Source organism: Telopea speciosissima, chromosome 5 (assembly GCF_018873765.1).
Source record: "Telopea speciosissima isolate NSW1024214 ecotype Mountain lineage chromosome 5, Tspe_v1, whole genome shotgun sequence".
NCBI classification, from domain to species: domain Eukaryota; kingdom Viridiplantae; phylum Streptophyta; class Magnoliopsida; order Proteales; family Proteaceae; genus Telopea; species Telopea speciosissima.
The window spans coordinates 28,281,585-28,289,886 of record NC_057920.1 but is presented as its reverse complement, the minus strand read 5'-3'; the positions used below and the strand labels follow the sequence as shown (position 1 = coordinate 28,289,886).

Here is an 8,302-nt window from a genome sequence, read left to right as displayed (position 1 = left end):
CAAGAGAGAAGCCCTCTCAACTTCAAACCTAACAAAGAAATCATGGGTTTTACCCTTGATGATAGCTTCAATTATTTGTTCTCATCCTTTACAGACCGTGTCTGTCTGTAAAGAACGTTCTTTTCATCAAGATCCCCTCCGGTTCGTTCTTAATGACCAAAAGAATAAACCGTTTACCCAAACAAGATTTTGCATTTTTTGTTATCAAAGAACGAAAAAATGCCAAAAAAAAGGTTCTTGAGACCGTTACCAAACGTAGCCTTGCTCTTGAACTTCAAATCTGTGAAAGGCTAATAAGATAATTTTGCAATGTGCATGAGATAGATCCAAAATCGATTGGCCACCAGGATCCGGCTCCTCTCCAAGGAGCTCACCCAGGGAGTGCCCAGGGGGCATCCAAGGGTTGGGCTATGTTGCACACATCCCAGCGCATGCCTAGGGATGTGTGCGGCATAACCCAATGGCTAGACGCTCCTTGGGCGTGCTGGGCTCCCTGGAGAGCAGCTCAGTCCTTGAGCACCACCGTCATCTCCCTCCTCTTCCATTGAAACTCACCACTGCGGCCATGGCGTCGTCCATTGCAGCAGCAAATGGATCGTCTAAAGACCAAAACCATCTAAGAAGTTTTGAGCGTTTGTCTCATCTCTTCTGTTTCCATTTTTTTAGGGTCTTATTCTGTTGAGAAAATTTTGTTCTTCCTATTACCTTTTTGGCTATTTACGGTTTGTTTGTCTCTTGGATTTCGAAGTAATGGGTTTGGGTGGAGGAGACTGGAGAGGGGGGCGAAAGCAAAGGTGAAGATGAAATTCATGTCCGTCAATCCACTGAATATTTGTGATGTTAACTCATGAATCCCAACAGTGGTCACAATCCCCTATCCATCCCCTCCGATACCCTCCAAGTTTTTTTTTTTTTTTAGGTTTTCAATGGCTTTTTGAATCTCTGGGTTTTTCTACTTTCATGATCCGAATGTGATCTCTGTAGGTAACTTACAGTTTAGGGAGAAAGAATGAGATTTCTGAACATCGATTCAGGTAAACAAAGCAAACAAAAGCAGTTCTGGGCTGGGTCGAGAGCCCATTTCAGATTCTCCGGTCTGTAGGTTACTTACAGTTTAGGGAGAAAGAATGAGATTTCTGAAGATCGATTCTCTCTCCAATTTTGCTTTTGTCTGTCTAACTCATTTAACTAACATGCTTTTCACTCAATTTTTTCCCCAATTTGGTTTTTGCTGAGCAGGTGATGAAAGAGATTACTTTGTAACTGATTATGTTCGATGAAGCATCAATTATCGAGCTTTTTAAAACTGATGCTCACCCCAAATCCAAGTTGTCTTTCACGAATGCTGGAGCAGTAGATTCGATTGAGGGAGGAGGGAGATGCCATGGGCTGGGAGAGGGAGAACCGGAGCCGGCGAGGGAGGGGAGAGGGATGCCATGGTAGTCGGAGACGGAGAAGAAAGGGAGAGGGAGAGTAGAAAGGGCGAGTGAGAGAGAGTGGGAAGGAGGTGAAATTACAAAAATATCCATAATTCATATCATAACAAATAACAATGGCAACTTTGTGTTTTAAAAAAATCTAACCTGCTGACTTAACCGTGTTAGTTTTTGGGCCAAAATTGAAATTTTGATATTTAATGGGGTTGCATTAAAATAATGGGATAGCTCAGGGGTGACATTGATAATTTCCCAAGAATTTAATTCGAGAAACAAAAGATATGTATCTAACAATTAAATTAATATGTATCTAACAATTAAATTAAGGGTCCATCTTGTTGCAACCAAAATGGTGAACTAATAAAAAACTATGTATTTATTTAGATAAAAACTTTTTGCTTCATTACCTGATTTGTCCAAATGACAAGGTCTATCAGAATTATATCTTACCTAATTGTAATCCCTGTACAAAAAATAATATTTTCAATATTCTAAAGTAGGCAAATGGAGCCTACACTCTTTGAATCATCTATAACAATGCAAGATAAATGACTAAGGTAGTAATAGGGAAGTGACTCAGGTACCTTGAAATTTAAGGGCATGCCCTGAAAATTGGTAATAAAATGAAAGGAATATCAAAATAGAACATGATTTTTAAGGGCATGCCCTAAAACAGGGTTTATAGGAAAATTTTACTAAGTAGTCACTCAAAAATATGATATTAATTAGAAAGTTCATCTATAGGGCCCATTCGGATAAGCATATTGCAATGGTCTCACTATTTTGAGCAATAGATCCACATTTCAAATTTTACATTCAAATATAATTGAATACCCTCCCATGTATGTTCATACATCATTGTATTTTGTAGTCGTTCATATGGATCATCTTCATCCAATCTTAGATGTTCCAAAAGAATTATTTTTCAACCTGAAGAATTCTATTTGGGCTGAAACTTTTGCCATGTAGGCAAGGGACCAAAGGGTATACCTGTTCACAAAATTGGGCCCCATCCGATCTACTAGATGACAGAAATATAGACTATTCGAATAAACTAATCTGAATGGGTTGTTTAGGAAAACTTTGCCCTCCAAAAAAATTAAAAAATAATAGATGATCTATCAAATAATGGGATTCAAAAAATTATAATGATTACTGTGGTGGAGCTGATGGTTATGGTGCTGACAAGCTTAATTCTTGTAGAGGCTGGAGTAATTAATTAAGAAAATATAATCATAAATAAAATGATAATATTTTTAGACAAGCTTAATTGTGTGGAGGCTATAACAATTAAAATCCCCTTACCCTGCATTAGTCAGGTGGTGATTGTACTTTAAACTTTTCCTTAACAAGAGTTAACACAGTACATTTAAAACTTTTTCCTTTCAAGAATTAAGAAAATGGAAAAAGATTGTTGCTACCAAGGTTCTAAAAATTGGGTTTTGATCAGCTAGAAATCGAGTTTGTCTCAGTTTCGATCATATCTCGGTCAAAACCTGGGACTTTCTTCAGGCTAACTCGAACCTTGGTTTCGAGGCCCAGAAGTTGTTTTTTTTCCTTGATTCTTGTAGCGCTGCCTATTTTTTACATTTTAAACCCAATCCATGCATTAGTTTCGCATAGAGAACACTAAAAATATTATTTGTAGTTTTGATCCAAGTTTGATATTGTATATTGTTCTAGGATATGGTATCGAATAAGGTTTGACCGGAACATAACTCCTTCAATATAAATGAGATTTTAGCAATTTTGGATTTGTTAGAAAGCTTTGTTTTGATAGCTTTCCAACAAGTCCAAAATTGTTTAAATCTGATTTATATTGAATGAGTTATGTACTGGTCAAACTTAATTTGGTGTGCGCGAATGCTATCAAAATTGCTCTGAATGCAAATATTTTTTTGGACATCAAAACAAATGAATATTTTACCGTACTTTTGATTTTTAGTAATGTTTTACCATATTAAGATTTATGAAATTTTTAGGTTTGAGAAAAACCCTAGCATTCGAAAGTTGAAAATTGCATCTGCCATCGAAAATCCAATTTCTGTTCTTGAACTGGAGAGTTGACTTTTTTTCCTTTGAAATTTGATTTTTTAACTATTTTTATTGGATTCAAATAGGGGGTATTTGCTTATTTATGAATAATATCTTCAGTAAATGAAATACAAATACAAAAACATTTACAAAAGCATTTAAATGATATTAGACATAACTAAGTGTTTGTCCTGGTTTCTGGCCTTTACTAGCATACATACTTGTCTGTCCTAGTTTCGAGTCAAATTTTCCTTAGTTTCGATGGGCATATGTGTCGAAACCACTGAAATATGGTTGAAACCATCGAAACCCGACCAGGAATTTTATAAAATCCCCCTTCAACTCGTCTCGGAAACTTGCGAAACCGAGTTAACTCAGTGGTTTCGACAAGTTTCGGTTGAATTTTTCTTCCATGGTTGGTACTTCTCCAAAAAAGGGAGAAAAAAATATACGGCAGTTAATATGAAAAAAAAATAATAAAAAGAGTCAGTGGACCTAGCAATTTTTTTTTTTTAATTTTTTGGATTCCAAGAAGAAAAGTGAAAAGTGGGGTACTCTACAACCAAACTTATTTCATGGTTTTATTTTCTAATTCATGATGCTAAAAGTGAATGATTTGCTCCCAAAATGTGAAACTTTTGGTACAACTCTTTTCAACTATAATCGATCAAAGAAAGGTGGAGCTAGCCATAGTAAAGATCGAAGAATAAAATAACATTTGCACTCCCAACATATGCTAATTATATCTTCAACTACTAAACTGGAATTTGAAAAACCAAAAAAAGCAAGATCAGAAGGGTGAAGGTTAAAGCTTACCAAACTGAAGTATCCTTGCCTGATGACCTTGTGAGCCAATGCTATACCCCCAAGTGTTATCCGTAAATGCCCGTGTGGATTTCTCTTAGAACGTATTCTGCTTCGGATGGCTTGAGGAATTTCAAGTAGGGCATGGCATAAGCTTTCTTGTATAGCATTCACCCAATCATTGTGTATCGTGCTGCTCTCATTCTTATCTTTTTGGCTTCTTCCTTATTTGTTGGGAGTATGCCCCCTTGGAGATATGTTATTAGGGGGTCCATCCAACAAGGTTCAACCTCAATGGGTAGTATGTCCTCGGTTTCTTCTATACTTGGCGTGTCAAGCACGTCTATGTACACTGTTCTGCCTAGATCTTGAAATTTCGAGGTGGCAAGTCTAGAAAGTGCATCTGCCGAGGCGTTCTGTGCTCGGGGTACCTGTAATATTTGAAAGCTAGTAAACTCAGTAATTAGGTTGCACACCTTTCCCAGATATTATGCCATGCGCGGTTCCTTTTCTTCATATTCTCCCTTTACTTGATTAACCACTAACTGAGAATTATTGTGCACGGTGATGTCCTTTATCATCAAACTTTTTCCCAGATTCAAACCTATGGTTAGGGCCTTATACTCTACTCCGTTATTCGTGGTCTAAAATTTGCATCTTAGCGCATACTGCACCAAGAATCCCCCTGGACTTTTCAGCATTAGACCTGCGCCACATTCGTTGCCGCTGGACGAACCATCCACATACAGAGTCCAGGTTTCTGCCAACTCCCTAGCACCGTCCTTTGGTGTTAACTCATTGTTCGACAAAGTGCATTTGACGACGAAGTCAGCAAGGGCCTGAGCCTTGATGGCGGTGCGGGGCTTATATTGGATGCCAAATTCTCCAAGTTCTATTGCCCATGCCATCAGCCGCCCAGAATGGTCGTGTTTGGCCAGGATTTTCTTCAAAGGTTGGTTTGTTATTATCTCTATGGTATAGGCTTGAAAGTAGGGTCTTAACTTCCATGCGGCCATTACCAGGGCGTAAGCATACTTCTCGACATTGCTATTTCTGGTTTCTGTATCTAAGAGCACCTTGCTGACATAGTAGATGGGTCTTTGCACCCGACCATCTCCTCTAATTAACACCGCGCTCACTGCTACGGCTGTAGTGGCTAAATAGAGTTGAAGAGTGTCCCCTGGCTCTGGCTTGGTCAAGAGCAGTGGTTGGGCCAAATATCTTTTCAAATCCATGAACGTTGTCTGACAATCTTCCATCCATTCGTAAGTGAGTCTTGTTCCTTTGGTTTGTCTCTCTCGAGCTCTGTTTTTTAACGCCTTAAAGAAAGGTAGGCAACGGTCGCCAGAAGCTGAGACAAACCTTCCTAGTGTCGCCACCCTTCTTATAAGTTCTTGTAAGTCCTTAACCCTGCCAGGTGGGCGCATTTCTAGTATAGTCTTGATTTTGGCCGGATTAGCCTCTATCCCCCTTCTTGAGACCATAAAACCGAGGAACTTTCCCGATGTAACCCCAAAGGCGCATTTTTCTGGATTCAATTTCATTTTGCTTTCCCTCAAGACCTGGAATGCCTCTTCTAGGTCGGTGACATGGTGCTCTGCCTTCAAAATTTTTACCAGCATATCATCTATGTAGACTTCCATATTGCGCCCTATTTGACCTTTGAAGATGTGGTTCACCAATCTTTGATAGGTGGCTCCTGCATTTTTTAACAGTAAGTATTCCGATCGGCAATGAAGGAAGTCTTCAAGATATCAGGCTCGTACATTCTAATCTGATTATATCCATAATAGGCATCCATGAAACTCAACATTTCATGGCCGGCCGTTGCATCTATTAGTAAATTCATATGAGGCAAAGGATAGTAGTCTTTGGGGCATGCTTTATTCAAATCAGTGAAATCAATACACATACACCATTTGCCGTTAGGCTTGGGCATCATTACAACATTGGAAAGCTATTCAGGGTAGATGGTCTCTTCTATGAATCCTGCTTCTAGTAGCTTGATCACTTCTTCAAACACCTTCCCTTATCGCTTTGGGATGAAGGTCCTCTTCTTCTAACTAGCTTGGAGGTAGGATACACACTGAGCCGGTGCTCGGTCAACTCCTGATCTACTCCTGGCATGTCTGATGCCGACCATGCGAATATATCAGCGTTAGCCCCCAAGAAATCCACAAGGCTATTCTTCTGCTTTCCCCTCAGGCCTGCTCCAATCTGCACGGTACGATTCTCATCTCCTTCAATAATTTCTATGGGGACTAAATCCTCTGCGAGTTCTGTTCTCTTATGCTCGGAGTCATCTCGATCGTCTTCCAAGTTTATTAGGAGCGTCTGAGGTTCCTTACCCTTTCCCCTTAAGTATCCTTCATAGCATTTTTTAGAGATTATTTGGCTTCCCTTGCACTCTCTGATTCCTTGGTCAGTAGGAAACTTCATTACCAGGTGGGGGGTGGAGACCACGGCTTATAGAGTGTTGAGTCTTGGTCATCCCAATATCCCGTTGTGAGTAGAGTTTACCTTCACCACCAAAAAATTCATCCTCACCGTAGTGAGCTTGGGTTTTGTCCCCACCGTCACCAATAATTCTATTGATCCTTCCATATACACCGGGACCCATTGAATCCGTATAAAGGAAATTCAACCCTTCTCAGCATCTCGGGTTTAAGATGCATTTTCTCAAATGCATCGTAATATGGGATGTCCACCGAGCTCCCATTGTCCACAAGGATCCTGCCCATAGTGCAATTGGCAATAGCCATTTTGATTACCAAGGCATCGTCGTGGGGAGACTGTATGTCAAATAAATCTTCGTCCGAGAACGTGATCTGATGCTCGGTCCTCCTCTTCTTATCTAGCACTTCTGTTTGGAACACTCTCCGTGCATTTTTCTTCCTAGAGTTGGAGGATTCGCCTCCTAGCCCTGGGCCCCTATATATTGTTGCAATTTCTCTCAGGGTGGCATTCTCGGTATGCTGTTTCCCCCTTGCTCGGTCTTCCTTGTCCAATCGAGCAGGTGATTTGGCCTTCACCTCGGGGTCTCGAGGACGATAATCATGCCTCCTCTCGTTACCATCTTTCTTTATAAATCCGCTTAGACGGCCCCTCTAGAGGAGGGCTTCGATCTCATCCTTCAATTCCTACAGTCCTCGGTATCGTGACCATGGTCCAGATGAAATCGGTAGTATTTGCTCTTATTGTGTTCGTGTGCGGGTTTGACCATCTTAGCAGGCCAACGCAAGGTCACTTGGTCTTTTATCTCATTCAAGATATATGCCCAATTGTGTGTGAGAGCCGTGTAAACTGGTTTTGGGCCTGCGTCGCTCTTGGCAACCTAGGCTTTGTCATCTCTCTTCCTCTTCCCCTCTTTTTGTTCTTTGTCGTGCTTTAGACCGCTCTCTCCGACTTGGACGTCTTTCTTTTCTTGACCCTTCTTCTCGGGTTTGCCTTCTTGTTCTTGCTCGACAGCCAAAACTTCGGCTAGATTGATGTGATTCTCGCAGCGTGAGAAGAGTTCATACATGTCCCCTTGTTCGTCCATGATTAGGGACTTCTTCAACTTGATATCCCTGATGCCACTGCGTAAAGCCTGAAATTTCAAGATCTGATCCAAGTTTCACACCTCCAGTGCCTCCTTGTTGAATCTTGTGAGGAAGTTCCTAATTGACTCATCGGGGCATTGCTTTATGGCCAAGAGGTTGGCGGCTGTCTTTTTATGGATCCTACTGCTTACAAAGTGGGCCAAAAAGGCCCGCCCAAGCTCCACAAAGTTGGTCAGGGAGCGTGGCTGGAGGCGCAAGAACCATTGTCTTGCCGCCCCCTTCAAGGTAGAGGGGAACACTCTGCACATTATCGCGTCTGAGGCGCCTTTAAAGAACATCAATGACTTAAAAGTTTCCAGGTGATCTTCTGGATCCGCCGTGCCAGCGTACTGCTCAATGGCCGACATCTTGAATCCCTTCGACAGAGGTTCCGCCCGGATCTCATTTTTAAATGCCAGATTGGTAGTGAAGTGGAAGTTATGATTT

The 8,302-nt window shown here is 40.9% G+C and overlaps 2 non-coding genes across 2 annotated transcripts; both read left to right on the top strand.

Annotated features, from left to right (window-relative positions):
* The first annotated feature begins 794 nt into the window (after nucleotides 1-794).
* LOC122663472 lies at nucleotides 795-868 on the top strand. Its single transcript, XR_006333142.1, has one exon. It is a non-coding gene; the product is annotated as a small nucleolar RNA snoR14 (small nucleolar RNA).
* Nucleotides 869-1,233: 365 nt separating this feature from the next.
* LOC122663495 lies at nucleotides 1,234-1,316 on the top strand. The gene has a single exon (XR_006333161.1). It is a non-coding gene; the product is annotated as a small nucleolar RNA SNORD36 (small nucleolar RNA).
* The last annotated feature ends 6,986 nt before the right edge of the window (nucleotides 1,317-8,302 follow it).